At 41.4% G+C, this 18,866-nt stretch overlaps 1 pseudogene across 1 annotated transcript; it reads right to left on the bottom strand.

Annotated features, from left to right (window-relative positions):
• Positions 1-7,939: 7,939 nt before the first annotated feature.
• Positions 7,940-16,389, bottom strand: LOC307095315 (ras-related C3 botulinum toxin substrate 1-like; annotated as a pseudogene). Its single transcript has 4 exons — positions 16,311-16,389; positions 16,064-16,171; positions 8,391-8,745; positions 7,940-8,156 (listed from the first exon to the last, which is right to left on the bottom strand). The product of its transcript is annotated as a ras-related C3 botulinum toxin substrate 1-like (transcript).
• Positions 16,390-18,866: the final 2,477 nt, after the last annotated feature.

An 18,866-nucleotide genomic window follows, 5' to 3' on the forward strand; every position in this document is an offset into this window, starting at 1 on the left:
ACCAATCAAGAAGCAATCAATTGGTGTGTCTCTCTCACATCAATGTTTCTCTCTGTGTGTGTCTCTCCCTTGCTTCCACTCTCTCTAAAAAGCAATGGAAAAAATATCCTCCAGTGAGGATTAACAAAACAAAATAAAAAACAAACCAAAAAATGATCATTAGTGACAGGTCACACTGACTGCATGTCCCCATACTCTGATGTGTGATGAGAATGGCACTTCTCCTATGTTTTTTCCTCCCAAGAGCCCATAGCACCAGTCTAACCATAAAACAACAACAACAACAACAACAACAACAACAACAACAAAAAACACATTGGAAACATCCAAATTGAGGGATCTTTCACGAAATACCTAACCAGGAGCAGTACTCCTCACAATTGTCAAGGTTATCAAATCAAGGAAAGTCTGTCATAGCCCAGAGGAAACTAGAAGACACGATAAGCAAATGTAACAGAAAAAAAGACATCAGGAAAAAATGAGTGAAAGCTGAATAAATTGTGGAGTTTAGTTAATATAGTAATGTACATATGTTGGCTCCTCAGTTATGACAAATGTACCATAGTGCTGTAAGATGTTAACATCTTACAGGGTGGAATAAAGTGTTGGGTATTTGGGAACTCTACTATCTTTGAGAGTTTTCTGAAAGTCTATTTTTCTAAAATTAAAAATTGTATTGAAAAAATAAAACCAACTAAATGTTTGAAAAAAGAACCTACATTATGAAATCTTAACACTCTTCTATACCATCTTTCTGAATCAAAACATGTTTGAAGTAGGATCTTTACAATGACCAGTATCTTAACTCTCACCTTCTAAATTCCACATTATGACTAGATATTAGATTCCATAGTTTGGCTATGTTGTGGCTCCATTGTTTGATCAGCAGATATGTATATGTCAGACTGTGCACAATAGGTATATTTTCTTCAGAAATTCTCCTGGAATACAGATGAACCTAGCAGACATCTAATTCAAAACAAACCAAGACAGAAACCTGATTCAGGGAAATTCTCCCTTCTTCCTTAAAGTGAAGAAAAATCAGCTTTCTTTCTGCATCCTACTCACCTCCTTAGAATTAGACATTGGCAAGCTAGAAAGTCTCTGTCATGAGGCTTCAGAGGGTTTACTATTGAACCTCAGTGAACAAAGTGAGAAGTGGGCAATTCAATAAATTATTTGGCATCCAATTTAGTTATTATTTTACACGTATTGCTCTGTTAATAGAAAACTAAACAAAGGGGTGTGTGTTTTTTTATTGTTTTCTGTTGCCATAGGTGATGATTTCTGAACTTCTGTTTGAGGAAAATAGTTTTCTATATATATTCTTCAAAACTCTTTAAGTGTTCACAAAATTATCTGAGAGGATTTTGCTGTTGCTAGGTGCACTCTTGTGCTCAAAATCCAGTAACTACAAAAATGCTACAATGAAGTAAGAAAAAATATACCTCCACTAGGGAAGACTCAGAACCTCCATTCCAAAAGATTACTGAACTCAACTGACAGTAAGGTGGCTAAAATGCATTAATAGCCCTTGGAGTAACAAAATACCAGATTATTTTCCAATATTTATATTAGGATTTTTTTAAATGGTTACTGAATAATTCCAAATTCATTTTTCACCTTAGAACTGTAATTTAAAAATCAGTTGTTCAGGAGTGAATATCTAAAATTTCAACAACAAAAAAAATGACAAAAACCCTCATATCACTCAACACCAAAAAGACAAATAATCCAATTAAAAATGGGCAGAAGACCTGAATAGACACTTTGCCAAAGAGAACAAACAGATGACTAATAGACATATGAAAAGATGGTCAATGTCACTAATCATCAGAGAAATGCAAATTAAAACCACAATGAAATAGCACCTCATACCTATCAGAATGACTATCATCAACAGACAAGAGTTGGCGGGGATATGGACAAAAGAGAACCCTTGTGCACTGTTGGTGGATTTTTTTTTTGGTTAAATCCCAGAAGTGGAATGACTGGATCATAAAGCCGTTCCATTTTTCATTTTTTGAGGAACCTCCATACTGCTTTTCACAGTGGCTGCAACCATTTAAAAAAGCAGAGATTGTGGCTGAATGAAATGGGTGGTGGTGGTGGTGGGAGAAACTCCTGGAGTCCCAGTCATTCCTTTTAAAGGGCCAGCATAGGGACTTACTAGGACTTACTCACTTTGACCTCAGGAGCTGGGGCAGCAGCTCAAAATGCACCTTGGACACACGGGGGAAACCTAAATTGAATAGCATCAGGGCGAGGGCTGGAGGAACAGCTTTCTCCCAGGCAGAAGGGCTGGTAGAGATCATGGTTCCTTGCTGAGCTCTCTACCTCCATTCCCCCTGTAAAGCAGGCAGGCACCATATCTGAATCTCCATCAACCTGGCCAACACTGATGGACCACTCCACTCTGGTGATTCCCAAACACCCCATGACAGCCAACTTGAGTGCCCACCCAAGCTGTTTCCAGCGTTTCTTCCATACAAACTACCTATCTTGGCTCATCTCTCAAAAAAGCAACATTGGGTGTCAACATGCCCTGTACCACTTTTAAGAGGCCCCATGCCTCGCACTAGCAGCAGCTTGGCCTTTCCTGGGCACCTCCAAGCCCAGCACAAGTAGCAGCCATCTGCAGACCACTTTGTAGCTCCTGTCAGATGGCACAGGGCAGAGCATAGGCAGCAGCTGGCCTTGGCCTGCACCTCTCAGGAGGCCCCAGAGCCAGAACAGCCTGTGGACAGCTTCAGACCACACCAAAATAGTACCCAACCACCAGTGACACACTCAAGAGGTGGGTTCAGCTAAAGTCAGTTCTGTTCCATGGGGTTGGCACCTACACAGAAGATCCTCCATGGTGGTCAGGACCAGTCCTGGCAGCTGATTGGCCTAGGGGAAAATCTCTCCCATTTACCCAGGTTCAATTACAACAGCAGGGTGCACAGAGCCCACATGGAGGGTGCACCTGGAGTGCACAGCTTACGTGAATCAGAAGGCTGCTCTACTGGGCCATATAGAACATCTACTACATTAACATGTTAAGTGCCCAGTCAGTCACCGGTGACTGACACTATACTTTCTGTCTGGAAGACAAAACAGGCTGGTCACTTAACACATTAAGCTACTCCACCAAGAATGAGGGACATTTCAGCTCTACCTAATACAAATTGGTAGTTATAGGACAGTCATGGGGATGTAAAGTATAGCATAGGGAATATAGTGAATAATATTCTAAGAACTATATATGGTGTCAAGATAGGTACTAGATTTATTGGGTGATAATTTTGTAAATTATATAAATGTCTCATCACATGGTTGTACATCTGAAACTAATATTGCATGTTGACTGTAATTGAAAAATAGAATAATTTTAAAAAGTCAACTACTCTATTTATTCCATAGTATACACAGAGATAAGTATTTTAAAGCTTCACAACTATTATATTTCAACACAAATTCCCATTACACTCTTCCAGTTGGACAGGGACACTCCAGAATATGTATGTTGCATCTCTATAAACAACATATATTTCCTTCTACAACATAGATCAAATGTGAGATATTTGGAGCTGTTTCCTAAGTTAGTCTAGAGAACTTAAACGAATTCCATGTATCTAAAAGCAAAATTGTGTGTATTTACATGTAAAATATTTCAAATATATTATGAAAATGTAATAAAAATTATCTTATGATAGAATCCAAGGTTTGCTTTTTAACATTAATTCATGTTAAGATCTTCCTTTAATAGTTCTAGGGTTGAAAACACAAAAGCATGAAGAAAATTAGAACAATATATTTATACACTAGAATCCTATGTAATAAAAGAGTAATATGCAAATTAACCACCACTCCGCTACACCCATAAGCCATGCCCACAAGCCACGCCCATCGGCCAATCAGGAGCAAATAAGCAAATAAACCCAACCAAGATGGCTACAGCCACAGAGAGCATGAGGGAGGCTTGGGTTTCCCAAGCAATGGAGGAAGCCAAGCTTTCCGCCTGTCCTTGGCAGTCTAGGCCTCCACTCAAGGCTACAAAGTTTCAATTATAGAAGGTAAACAAATCCAAACAGAAATGGCGGCAGCCATGGAGCTGGAAAGAGCGGGAGGCTAGGGTTGACCCCAGCAATGGAGTAAGCCAAGTTTTCCACACACCCTGGCCAGCCCAGGCCTCCACTTAAGGCTACAAAATTTCAATTACAGAAGATACATAAACCCCAACAGAAATGGCTGCTGCCACGGAGCAAGCAGAAGGCTTGGCTCTGCTCCAGGCCACAAAGTTTCAATTGTAGAAGAGAAATAAACCCCAGATACCAGGGCCTCCACTTGGGTCACCAGGGGGCGTGGCCAGCCTGCAAACCACCACAGGCCCCTTGCCCAGGCCGTCCAATACCCCAAGGGAACCCCCGCCCTGATCCGGGACATCCTTCAGGGCAAACCAGCTGGCCCCCACCCATGCACCAGGCTTCTATCCTATCTAATAAAAGAGTAATATGCAGATTGACCATCACTCCAACATACAAGATTGCTGCCCCCATTTGGTCAAAGATCCTGCCCCCATGTGGACACAAGATGGCCACTACAAGATGGCCAGCAGGGGAGGGCAGTTGGGAGGGATCAGGCCGGCAGGGGAGGGAAGTTGGGGGTGACCAGCCATGCAGAGAAGGGCAGTTGGGGGGGACCCAGGCCTGAAATGGAGAGCAGTTGGGGGGGACCAGGCCTGCAGGGGAGGGCAGTTAGGGGTGACCGGGCCCGCATGGGACAGCAGTTAGGGTTGACTACGCCTGCAGGGGACGGCAGTTAGGGGCAAACAGGCTGGCAGGGGAGCAGTTAGGCATCAATCAGGCTGGCAGGGGAGTGGTTAGGGGGTGATCAGGCTGGCAGGCAGAAGCGGTTAGGGGCAATCAGGAAGGCAGGCAGGTAAGCAGTTGGGAGCCAGCAGTCCTGGATTGTTAGAGGGTAGTCGGGACATCCCTCGAGGGGTCCCAGATTGGAGAGGGTGCAGGCTGGGCTGAGGGACAACCCCGCCCCCCCCTGCACAAATTTCATGCACTGGGACTCTAGTGTAAATATAATTCAGGATGCTCAAAAAAGGATAGCTAATTCCAGAATAGCTGGAATTCATTTCAACTTTAAGTGTAAACTCTCCAATGTTTAATTTTCTATGATGATTATATCATACTTCAATATTTATTTTTGTAACCATTCCAATATAATGAACTGTTTAATTCTCACTTATGCTATTTTCACTTGGGGAGCCCTGGCATGTTTTAACACGGACATGTTTGTTTTGTTTTTTAAAACAGGTTTATTAAAGTACTAGAGGCTGGGTGCATGAAATTCATGCACTGGGGTGTGTGTCCCTCAGCCCAGTCTGCACCCTATCCAATCTGGAACCCCTCAAGGATCGGGCCTAAACCGGCAGTTGGACATCCCTCTCTCAATCTGGGACTGCTGGCTCCCAACCACTCACCTGCCTGCCTGCTTGACTGCCCCTGACCGCTTCTGCATTCCAGCCTGATCACCCCCTAATCACTCCCCTGCCAGCCTGATTGACGCCAAACTGCTCCCCTGCCAGCACACTTGCCCCAATTGCCCTCCCCTGCTGGCTCGATTGCCCCCAACTGCACTCCCCTGCCAGCCTGGTTGCCCCCAACTGGCCTCCCCTGCTGGCCCGATCTCCCCCAACTGCCCTCCCCTGCTGGCCCAATAACCCCCAACTGCCCTCCCTTGCCAGGCTGATCGTCCCCAACTGCCCTCCACTGCTGGCCCAGTTGTCCCCAACTGCCCTCCCTTTCTGGCCTGGTTGCCCCTAACTGCCCTCCCCTGCTGGCCTGGTTGCCCCTAACTGCCCTCCCCTGAAAGCTTGGTTGCCCCCAACTGCCTTCCCCTGCTGGCCCGGTTGCCCCCAACTGCACTCCCCTGCAGGCCTGGTCCCCCCCAAATGCCCTTCCCTGCCGGCCTGGTGTCCCCTAACTGCCCTCCCCTGTTGGCCTGGTTGCCCCCAACTACCCTCCCCTGCTGGCCTGGTCACCCCCAACTGCCCTCCCCTGCCGGCCTCATCGCCCACAACTAGCCTCCACTGCCGGCCATCTTGTGGTGGCCATCTTTGACCACATGGGGGTGGCCATCTTTGACCAAATGGGGGCGGCCATTTGTGTGAGGACATGAGGGTCAATTTGCATATTATGTCTTTATTATATAGGATAATTTACATGTCACATAACCATTTATGTGTATAACTTGATGACTTTAGTATGTTTATAGAATTATGCAAACATCTCATAATCTGATTCTAGAACATTACAACATCCCCCCAAAATTCCTCATGCTCATTTGCAGTCACTCCCTGTTCCCAGACCATCAGAAGAAACCAGTATTCTATTTTGTGTCTCTATAGATATCCTTTTTATTTCATATGAATGGAATCATACAATATGTGCGATTTTATAACTGATTTCTCACACAATACTGTTTTTGAGCTTCACTCATGTAGTAGTATTACTTTGTTCTTTTATATTTCATTATATGAATATGCCACATTTATTTATATATTCACAAGTTCATAGACATTTCATGTTGGCCCAAAGCTCCCTTAGGCTCTCCTCCTGCTTTCTATTTTTTTTCTCCAATTGCTGTTCAGATTAAGTGTGTTTCTCTGCTTTGTCTTCTAATTCACTAATTCAGTCCTTTGCTTCTTCTAGTCTACTGTTGAAACCTTCCATTGTGTTTTTTATTGTAGCTATATCATTTTTTTTCTTCTTTTATTTTTATTTTTTTTAAAATATATTTTATTGATTTTTTACAGAGAGGAAGAGAGAGGGATAGAGAGCCAGAAACATCGATGATAGAGAAACATCAATCAGCTGCCTCTTGCACACCCCCCACTTGGGGATGTGCCCGCAACCAAGGTACATGCCCCCGACCGGAATCGAACCTGGGACCTTTCAGTCCCCAGGCCGACGCTCTATCCACTGAGCCAAACCGGTTTCGGCCATTTTGTTCTTCTTGATTCTTACATAAGTTGTTGATTTCCTCATCCATCTGGTTTATGAACTGTATGACCCTTACTTTGAATTCTTTTTCTGATATATTGAATGACTTTCATTTAGTTCCTTTTCTGGTAAGACTACCTTTTCTTTCTTTGGGGGTTGTTTCCTTGTCTCCCCATTTTTGCTATCATCGAAGAGTCCAGGTGCTGAGTCATGCAGGGCCTGTGGCCAGGGAAGGGGTCGGCAAAGTTCATAGATATTTTATTTTTTCCACTTTTGAGCTATTATGAATATTATGGCCGTACAGTCAAGTATAAGACATAGATTTTCATTTCCCTTGGGTAGCTTGTAAGGGTACATTTGTGAGGTCATAGGTCATATTATAAATATGTTTATCTTTTTAAGAAATAGCTCAACTTTTTATTAAAGCAGCTTGCCATTTCACATTCCCATTATTAATGTATGAGGGTTGTTTCTCCACAATCCTAACATATTATTATCATGTATTTTCATCATAGTCACTCAAATGGCTTTGAAGAAGTATATGATTGTGGTTTTAATTTTTATTTTCCTAGTGACTAATGATGTCATGCATCTTTTCATGTACATATTGCCCATTTCTATATACTTGGTGAAATTTCTATTTAATATCTTTCCCCCATTTTTTAATTGGGTTGTTTTCTTATGATAGAATTGTAAATATTCCTTAGATACTTATTTTTCCTTTTTTTCATCTTAGGGCTAAATTTAATAGAATGTGAAAGTTGGAACACTTACAATTTAAACAAATACGACCTAAAAATTACTGATTGGTTCAAAATGGTTTAATGGAAAAACTAATCTGTAACAAAAACTTGGTATTTTATGCAAAGTCACCATCATTTTTTAGCAAAGTGTACAAAGGTTCCAAAGGGACAGGCAGCAGGGGAGAGGGGTCCAGACATTTACAAGAGTGAGTATTTTCTCTTCTTCTTTTTGACAGGAAGCAGGTGCAGAATGGCTTGAATAGCTTCCTCAAACACTGTCTTGAGACATTGCTGTGTGATAGTTGAGCACTCCTCATATTTTACAGCACTGATCTCCTTAGATATGGCTAAATCCTGTGAACAGGTGATGGGTGTCAGCTTCTCCTTCAGTTTCTCAATGGTGTCTTTATTATCCCTAAAAATCAAGCTTAGGCCCTAGCCAGTTTGGCTCAGTGGATAGAGTGTCGGCCTGCGGACTGAAGGGTCCTGGGTTCGATTCCAGTCAATGGTGCGGGCCCGGGTTGCGGGCTCAATCCCCAGTAGGGTGTGTGCAGGGGGCAACCGATCAGTGATTCTCTCTCATCGTTGATGTTTCTATCTCTCTCTCTCTCTCCCTCTCCCTTCCTCTCTGAAATCAATAAAAATATATTTTAAAAAATCAAGCTTAGTCCCCACCAGGATGATGGGATTATTGGGACAATGGTGTCACACTTTAGGATACCACTTTGCATGAACGTTTTCAAATGACACAGGACTCACAAAAGAAAAGCAAATTAAGTATACATCTGTCTGTGGATAGGACAGGGGACATAGTCTGTCATGATCTTCTCCTTCAGCAGTATCCCATAAGCACAGATTTACCGGTTTTCCACCTACCATAACACTGGCAGAATAGTTGTTAAAGACAGTGCATCTTTATTCTCCAGGAAAGGCACTGGTTGTATCACTGATCAGTAGGCAAGTTTTGCCTACAGCTCCATCTCCCGCCACCTCACACTTGATGGCTTACATCTGGGCCACTGTGCATGGCTGTCGGTGGCCAGACGCAGGGCACTGCGGCCACTGTCCACATTGTCTCACCCTCTGCCAAATGGAAGCCGAAGCCCAGCAGCAGCTACCACCTAAAGAGAGATAAAACTGCCCCTTATATACTCTCAATGCAAGTCTACTATTCAATGTTACATGATTTGAAAATATTCTCCCAATTTATGGCTTTTCTTTTCATTTTCTTAATGGTGTCCTTTGAAGTGCAAATGATTTAATTCTGATGAAGTCTCATACATCAAAATTTCCCTTTATTACTTCTGCTTTTGATGTCCTATACTTAAATAAATGTTAATTCAAATGCTCCCATACATTTTTGGCTCATTCATATGTGGTCACAGAGATACACAGAGGTTATTATGCAAATAATATCATACTCTATAGGGGAGATCAATTAAATAAGGTGGACTATATAGTTCAATAATTTTCTGAATCTTTAAAGGGAGGTACTTTCTAAATCGTTCTAAAGACAAAATAATAGGTTTCAACTTTAAGTTGCCATAAACTCCATTGACTGTGAAAAGCTTTCTGGTCCATTAAATGCTGGAGCATCTCAGGGCTTTAGTGCTGGCCTCCTGTGGCTTCTCACTCAATTCTCAAATCATCTTACACTTTCTTGCCTCCCAGCTACTACTGGAGCTCCCTCTTCTACCCACAAAACAACTTGTGTTTACCTCCGTGACTGTATTTACATTATAACAAAGCTTATGTTTACAAGCCTATCACCATCCTACTGTTAGTTCATTAAAGTATTCTAATCATCCTATATCCCAAATCCTAGTACAGTGCCAGGCACATAAGAGAGTTCAAAAATGTTTGTTGCATACTGCAAAAAATTTCCAACTCCATTTCCCATCATATGTCCCCCATGTAAATGATACACAAGATACCCCACTGTTGCTCTTAGTGAGGAGGCTAAAAGGGCTAATTCCAATGTAGCCCTGATATTTGGCGCTAGTGATCTGAATCCAGGCCAGTAAGCTCAGTGTACATTCCTGATAACCTATAATTAAGTCACTACCTCTTTCCCAGACACTGGTCTTGCAGAACCGGTTACAGAGGCCATTGGACTGTGGACAGTGCACTGCCCAGAGGGAGGGCTCCTAACTCTGTCGCCAGGCCAGACCACCAGATATGGCCTGGAGACCCTCAATACCTGGGGGCCTTCTTGAAAGGCCCGAGAAAAGGACCGGAAGCATGACCCATGCTTGTGGGACAAAGAGCACAGGGAGGGAGATATAAGGGAGGGCCCCATGCGTGTTCCTTCACTCAGATTTGGAAGACTGCTCCCTGAGTCCGCTGGCGTTATTAAACAGTGTCCCTCCAACTTCCTCAGAAGCGTCCTTAGTCTTCTTGGTCTTCTGCAACATTAGAACAAATCAAAGTCTTTGTGCATACTGTTCTTTCTGACTAATACTGTTATCCCCCTCTTTCTGCCTGATGCTCATTACATGTTGGCTGAATACTTGAAAACACTGAATTTTTAAACACTGGATTTTTACAAGTGCCACACTCTTCATTAAGCTCAGTTTCTGACAAGCCTAGGAATGGATATTAAGGGTGGAATAGACAATCTATTAGGGAACAATATCTCCTGGGAGAAAGCATAGCTACTTTGGATAGTAAACTGTCAAGAAAAAAATAAAGCCTTTATTACCAGATACTGAAAAAAAAAAAAAAGAAAGAAAGAAAAGAAAAAGAAACAACACAACAAGCCCGTGTAGTTGATTGCAGCCAAGAGTCCATATTGGTGAAAAATGAACTGGATATTGGCAGACAAAAACATACAAACAAACAAACAAACAAACAAACAAAAAACTGCTAGGTAAGGATTGTTTCTTCCCACATCCCTAAAAGTACTGGGAACTAAACTGTTCAGAATTCTAAAGCCTAATATTCATATGAACAAGTAAGCAGAAAACAACTGGGTGGGTATAAACCCTTGGTATTTGGATTGTTGACCCAGTATCACTTAATGCAGACAATACTTCTAGACAGAAGCAAATCATTGCCAAAGGACACAGAAAAAGAGCTAAAGTTAATTTACAACTGAATACTGATTCACCATGTTATATTTCTCACCAACAGACACAGTGTTTATCTTCCCCTTTCTGTTTTGGTCCAGAAAACATCATTTTTAACTTTGTATTTGTTTTCTTAATCTCAAATTCCTCTAGTTCTAGATATGCCTAAATCCTCTCTTATCTTAGTACCTGAGCCAAGTGTTTCACTGGAGCAGCATTAGCCTTTGTTTCTCCATCTCTTGTCAGACTAGTCTCGATACTACCACAGTTGGTATTGATTGCATTCCTGAAGCCTTTCCATATGCCCTATGCTTTTTTTTTAGAAACCTCTGTAATTCTCTAACTCTGCAACTGTTCTTTCTATGAATAGCTTTGATTTTATTGTATGGACTGTAATTGGAAGAGAATTAGACATGGGGCACAAGTATTGTATATTTTGATTTTTAAGCATGTTCTCCTTTGTAATTATGTTCATAAAATAATTGCAACTGGAAATTATTGGTCAGTGTATCTTTCTCTAGAGGATATATGTGAAACATTGTTTATGAGCAAAAAGAAAGGTACTACAGAAATAAAGCCTATACCTAGTACTTTTATTTCTTAGGCTGCAGATCCAGAGTCTATGACTATTTAAATATAGATGTTTCATTGACTCAGAAAAAATGACTGGAAAGAAGTTCAAATTAAATAGTATATGAAAAAAGAAATCAGAGATTCTTTAGAAGTCTTCAATAAGCATTATTTGCACAGACTTCTTTATAGTATAATAGAGGCCCGGTGCACAAAAATTCGTGCACTCAGGGGGGTCCCTCAGCCCAGCCTGTGCCCTCTTGCAGTCCAAGATCCCTCGGGGGATGTCCACCTGCCAGCTTAGGCCTACTCCCCAGGGGATTGGACCTAAGCTGGCAGTCAGACATCCCTCTGGCAGCCTGGGAGCCCTCAGGGAGCGGGCCTAAGCCATCAGTCAGAAATCCTTAGCCCTGCTGAGGAGGTGGGAGTGGTTCCCTCCACTGTCGTTGCTCTCATAGCCGCTGAGCAGAGCTCACCCTGTGGGAGCACACTGACGATCAGGGGCAACTCCTGTGTTGAGCGTCTGCCCCCTGGTGGTCAGTGCGTATCATAGCAACCAGTCGTTCTGCTGTTAGGGTCAATTTGCATATTACCCTTATATTATATAGGATAAGTTGATTTTGATGTGCATTCATATCTATCTGTATGACAATAATATCTAAATTCTACATTTGCATGATTCATACACAAGCATGATTAACTTTATGATTCTTACAAATTCCTGTGTAAGCAACACAGATTCCATTAATTCAAGAAAAAAATCCAACAAAAGCCTATCCACCAAATCACTATTATAAAAGGAAAAAAAAGAGTTGGCAAGCAGAGCTCTTTTCCTCTACCAAAAAAAGTCACAAAAAAATAAATTAGTAATTAAATAATGCAAAAGCATCAAAATAGGCTGCAACCTTTATGAATTTTGCAATTTGTCTTTTTATCTGTTCATCCATAGGCACCCCTAATTCTTTGATATGATATTAGCTAATTAGGAAGTGAAGAGGGAAATATAAGGTCACACTATTGTTCAATATTCTCCAGGTTAGGCATACATATGTGCTTGGGAAATGAGTTCCCATGCTTTCTGTGGTATATCCTACCCAAACCAGCAACCAGATAGACTTGGGAAGTACCCAATGACAACGCTCCTAAGGAAGGCTGAGAGACAGAGAGTAATCACATTAGCTTTCCCTTTACCATACACTACATATTCAGTGCATAGTGAAAGAAGAGAATGAGTCTTCTTTTCTCCTAATACTTCTTAAAACAAAATCTTCAAAAAACCTTAAAATTGAGTCTATAAGATTAGCATAATTGATGTGCCTATTTTATGCTATATTCCCAGGAGAAATGCATGTTTTAATACCTGTGTGTGTCTTTGTCAGCAGATATTGAAACTGACAAGTGTATTCTGTCTTCCTACAACAGGGCACATTTGCCTTTTCTGCAGATGGAAAACAGGGCTTTTGAAATCAGTCTAATCTAGGCAGAAGTCCAGCAGCTGAATTCTGTTATTAAAAAGTTTTGATGTCAAATTAATGTTTAGTCCATTTCCAATGTACTACATTCAGCTAGATCACTTATTTGCATACATGCAAAGTTAGTAGAGAACAGTATTTCCTAAGTGATCATTTTTCAAACTATCTGCAAGCACTCGCAACTTAATTTAAGTAATGGGCACTGGCAGTTTCTATGGAAAATGAAGAGGAAAAAGAGTAAGGGAAATCTCATTTTATCAAACATCCAACTATACCAAGTATGTCAAACACATGCATTTTCATTTCACTAAAGAGAACAGGTTCAACAGAGCATTAAAGAACATATTACCACAGAGACAGGTCTATGCCAGCATACCAAATCAGGATACATCCAGGCTAACTTTCTGATTTATGGGTCCCTCAGCATCCTTCTAACAAGGTTGAGGCCCAGGATAAGAGAGGCAGATTAATTCTAAAGGCATATGTCATCCTTCATCTTATCTCCCATTCTCCAACAATTATAAATGAGATACTAATGTCTAAGGGACGATCAAATTAAGAGCTATAAATACTGCAGGCATGATATAGACCACAGTAAAACAAACCCAAATCAAGTATCCCATATTCCCTAAAATACAAAAATTATGATGGCCTACATGTATTACAGCACTTGGTCCCCCTACCCCAAGAGCAGCAAATCCTTATTTTATATCCCTAGCTTCTGTGCCATTTATTCTTTGATTTACAGTGTTTATTTTTATAGGCATTCCACATTGTAAAATACCTTTGGTAACTGTCTGGGTACCTAACATTCATTCGTTCATTTATTCATTTCTCAACAAAGAAATCTCCAGTTACTTCAGTTCAATAATATATGTATTTTGATTTAATATGGAATAAGAATGAACTGCTAGTCAGAATTATTGTTACTGCACTGCTCCACAAGGAAAGTTAACATTAGGAATCTGATGACAGTATTTCAGTACCTAAAATATACATTAAGTCCTGTGGCAACATTGCCATGGAAAACTCAAGCTAAATAGCACAGGTTTTAATTTATTCAGACATCAGAGTGAAAAGGGAGTTACTTGGACACATTTTAGGCACTTAAAGATCACGGGGCATGTGTGATGTGTGTGGGAGGAGAGTGCCTCAGCAAACACAATTATTTTCATTGGGGGGGGGGGGCAGAAGTAAACATAATCTTTTTCAAAAATTTTCCGTTTTATTTCCCCAAAAGCAATTATTGTAATAATGTATTGTCTTTCAGGTACCAAGGTGACACTATTGACCCAAGATCAGTAGGTTCAATGCTTTGAATTGCATATCCAGAAGTGAGAACAGTCTTTTTACTGATTCATTGACATGTGCAAACCCAGTAGCCTCTGTGACCAAGGGCATGCATTTGTAAGGCCAGGACTGGGGTGATGGGTGCAGGTTGTAGCCAGATAATTGAATAAAGCTAAGCAGCCCATACTTGGGTCAAAATTATGACATCAGCCATGGCCTAAAAATAGCCACAGATATATAACTAGCCATCAAGGTGTCTAATTAGTTTAGAGACACACAGAGGATATAATTTTCCCTAAGGTTTTCATTCCCGTGAAAGTAGGAGCTTAAGGGAACTCTGCCTACTCCAATATTATGTCAGTTGTCTTACAAGTGAGCCAGAAATAAGAAAATTTCAAACTTGTAGCCTCTTCCATGGGAAAGATAGGTCAGATCTCCAAAACTGTGACAGATCAGCACTCAGGAAGTAATCTGCAACTGCTTTATCCACCCAGAGTCTGGTGAGACCAAGGATTTTTAAAATTGTGGCCCTCAGAATTCCACTGCTTAGTTTATTTCAGCAAGTATTTAATGAGTTCCTTGTTTTTCTTTTTTAATATGCCAAGTAGTATGTGTACTATGCTATGTGTCGAGACTTTTAAGAAAGTCTGTAAGAAGATCACTGAATTATAAGCTCCTTGATGAAGATGTAGAAAAGCATGTGAGAGGCTCCAGAGGGGAGGCACTTGGAGAGGAGGCTATAAGGGTTAGACAGATGGAATGGGAACATAGTGGCTGGCTGAGGAGAAAACAAAGGCATTTAGGGAAGAAAGTTCATAATGAACAAAGACAGGAGGATGCAGAATAGCATCAAAATGTGGGAGTAGCTGAGGCTTCAAATAGTTTATAATTAAAGTGTAAGCTAGGGGTTTTCTTTAAAGATTTTACTTTTACCTTTGTTTTGAAATGATTCATTTTCCTTATGGATTAATTTCACTGAGGGTTAGTTTTAAAACGCAGTCGCATTTCACTTATCTACAAATGATGGTGAGTACACATGTTTGCAGACAGAATAGGCAGGCGTTATTATTAACAGTAGGATTGGGGGTTTTGTTGTTGTTTCAAAATGAGTAATTCCAGAAATTCATGCAATGGAATACTATTTGGCTACAAGTATATACAGAGCCAATGGGGAGGTTCTGTGGAGGAATTAAAACGCATTTCACCCAAAAGCTAATACAGCTAGCCCTTGAACAATGCCGGGGCTATGGGATACCCACTTGGAAGTAGACAAATTGAGCACTGAAGATTTGATCTGTTGTCTTCAGATGGAAGGAGTGGTTAAGTTAATATTAAATAACATCTGAACAGTCTAGGCAATTGTAACTAATCTTATCCATACTGACTGATGGTACCAGAATTCAGAAATGCACAGGACTGTAAGAAAAATCCCTGATACTTATTTTAATTATGAAACAGATGTGGAATACTGTAACATCATCAATGCCTTCAAATTTTATTTTAGAGAAATGGATATGCAAAATGTCTTATATCAATGCAATGGAATATTATTGACCAATAAAAAATGAATTAAATAGTGAAACATGCCACTACATGAGAAAACATAGGAAACACAGGCTAAGTGAAAGAAGCCAGACACAGAAGGCCACAGACTGCATGATTTGGGAGGGTTGAGGGGAAAATGAGGAGCAACTGATTAATGGGGCACAAAATTTCTTTTCGGAGGGACAAATGGTTTCTAAAATTAAATGGTGGTAATTAGATTGTGGATATCACACAACTCTATAAATACATGAAAAACTTTAGAAGGGCAATGTGTATGGTATGTAAATTATATTTCAACATTGCTGTTATTTAAAATACTTTTTTAGACCCCTTCAGCATAGGAAGGTGCTTTCCCTATAATCTACTTTCTAGTCTACCTCCTCTTCTCCTCTTTTTTTCATCCTTGCCCCCCAATACGCCCATGGAATACGAAAATAGCCTAAAGGATGCATTGAACAAGTGGTCACTCAGACGTTCAGGTCTACCTGAAAGAAGAAACGAGTTTAACAAAATGTTAAAATGGCTACTTCCCAAAGAGAACAAGTTGCTTGTGTGCAGGAGACTAGTGCCTTTGATGCAAAAAAGAGAAAAGCTGCAGCATGCCAGCTTCTGTGCGGCAATCACGGCTTCGGTGAAACGAGGGACAAGCCGCCCTTCTCTGTAAGAAGTTGACACGCTCGCTCACGCAGGGCTCCCACGTCATTACGTCCATTGCCCGGCGACCCCTTGTGGGTCCGTCAGTGGCAGTTGAGGCTCCGGTGCACTTTCTCCAAAAGCCACCACAGCCGTCTCCGAAAATGGATGCTCTTGCCAAGGCCATAAGCAAACTCAACTTAAAACTCCCCGAGGGCTTCCGCATCGAGGCCAGCAAGACTGAGCACCTCCCCGGGAAAATGTTCATCGGAGGGCTCTCCCGCAATACAAGTAAGGAAGCTCTTTTTGACTATTTGTCCCAATATGGCGAGATTATCGATTTCACTATTAAAACCCACCCGGAAACTGGAGTATCCAGGGGGTTCGGGTTTGTGATTTTCGAAGATAATGAGGCCGTGGAGAAGGTGCTGCAAGTCAAAGAGCACCAAGTGGAGGGCAGGAAATTTGAACTTAGAAAGGCTCAGGCCATAGAACTGAAATTCCCTCCGAGAAAGGTTTTTGTGGGCGGGGTGAACCCCAAGACATCAGAAGACACAATTAGACAGTACTTTGGGACATTTGGAGTGATTGAGCATATTGAGCTGCCAGTTTGTCCGAAAACAAACGAAAGACGATCTTTCTGTTTTATCACCTATACTGATGAAGTCCCAGTGAGGAAGCTGTTAGAAACCAGGTACCATCTCCTGGGCTCCAGGCGGTGTGAAGTTAAAATTGCTGTTGAGAATGAAACTCCAAAGATACCACTGAGGAGAGGAAGAGATGTTCCCTTTCCCAAGCTAGACAATGCCTCGGGGGGTGGAGAGCCCCCCACAGGGCCAAATGCTCACGGGGCTGTCGGAGTCAACCCAAGTGTTGGCGGGGCCTGTGGAGTCCACCTGAATGCTCATGTCGCCATGAGAATCCACCCGAATGCTCATGGGGCCGTGAGAGTCGACCCGAATGCTTGTGGGGCCATTGCAGTCGACCCAAATGTTTATGGAGCCTGCGGAGTCGACCCCGGTGTTTACGGGGTGAGTGGAGATGTCGGCAATCCTACCATGGTGCTTGCTCCAGTTCATATCTCACCCTGCAACCAAGGCTTTAATTATTCTGATCAAGCATATGGCCCCTTCTACAATGCCTACAGTAACCAGCCAATTTTTAATAACTACGGCGGCGGTGAGCATTTTGTTGGATGTGACTATGGGACTCAACCCATAGGAACTGCACTTGCTAATTACACTGTTCAACTAAACCAGGCGCCTGCCTTCGGTACTGGTTACCAGGGACTTTACCAGCCTTTCTGAGGACAAAGGATGAAGCCAGAATTGCAGAACCAACCTGACAACCTCCAGTGAAAAGTTATGTTACTGATAAAAAATGAATTAATGACTGTTTTGAAAAGACACTGTCACTGTTCTACAGCTTTTTCCAGTTGTTTATAAGAGGCAGTTCTTTTCCCATGGCCTTTTGACCTTGAAGTGAAGACCAGATAACACAAGTAGTTTTTTGTTTTATTAAAGTTAACCTCTCAAAAATAAATGCTTACTATTTAATAGTTTTACAGGAAACTCTGTAGTGGTTTCTATTTGGAGTTGGTGCTTTTATTTATTTATTTTTTTTTTTTGTGTGTGTGTGTGTGGGGGGGTGTTTTGGGGTGTGTGAAAGGTTGTAGCAGCCTTTTTGGCCCATTATGGACTTCTTCTTGATGGTGGTGGGACTCTTGGGTGGGTTGGGTTAAAGCTATCATCCAGATTCAGAGGAAAAAAATCTTAGTTTCCCTTTAGATTTGCTATTCAGCCACCAGGTACTTCTTGTATTTGTTCAGCAAAAATTAAGAGTTATGCTAAACCAGAAACTGTGTTCAATGCAGGAATTCAGAAAGGGTCAGTCCCAGTCTTAAAAGAGGCAGAAGTGAACTAACAAATACAACACAGTGTGTGTGTGTGGGGAGGGGGTGTCCTACATAAAGCTTTGTGAAGGATAATGTGGTATTATAAACACAGGGTATCTAAAATAGGTCTTGGGAGGGAGTAGTCTTAGGTGGAGTGCAGTGGGTTGGCCTTTGCTAATGGACTATGCTAAGGAGAGTGCAGTATGCCAGGCAGAGCTGCAAAGGTATTAAAGCAGGAATTTAGTGTGTGCTTTTGGAACACAGCAAAGAGAATTTTTAAAGGGTGGAAACAAAGTGCATGTGGCAACTCAGGGGAAGGAAGTAGACAGGGGGCTTGAGCATCTGTCAACAAAAATATGAGTCATACATGCAAGCCATATATGTAATTTAAATTTTCTAGTAACCATATTTTTAAAAATCAAAAATAAGATGAAATTTATTTTAATAAAATGTATTTAACCAAAATGTCATTTCAACATGTAATCAAGATAATAATATACATTAATGGAACCTTTTACATCATTGCTTTCATATACTAGTCATCAAAATCTGTGTATTTTACTTTTAAGCCCATCTCAGTCCAGACTAGTTACATTTCAAGTGCTCAAAATACATAGCAGTAGCTATTACACAGGACAGTGCAGACTTAAATC

Source organism: Cnephaeus nilssonii, assembly GCF_951640355.1.
Source record: "Cnephaeus nilssonii genome assembly, chromosome: X".
In the NCBI taxonomy this organism is placed as follows: Eukaryota; Metazoa; Chordata; class Mammalia; order Chiroptera; family Vespertilionidae; genus Cnephaeus; species Cnephaeus nilssonii.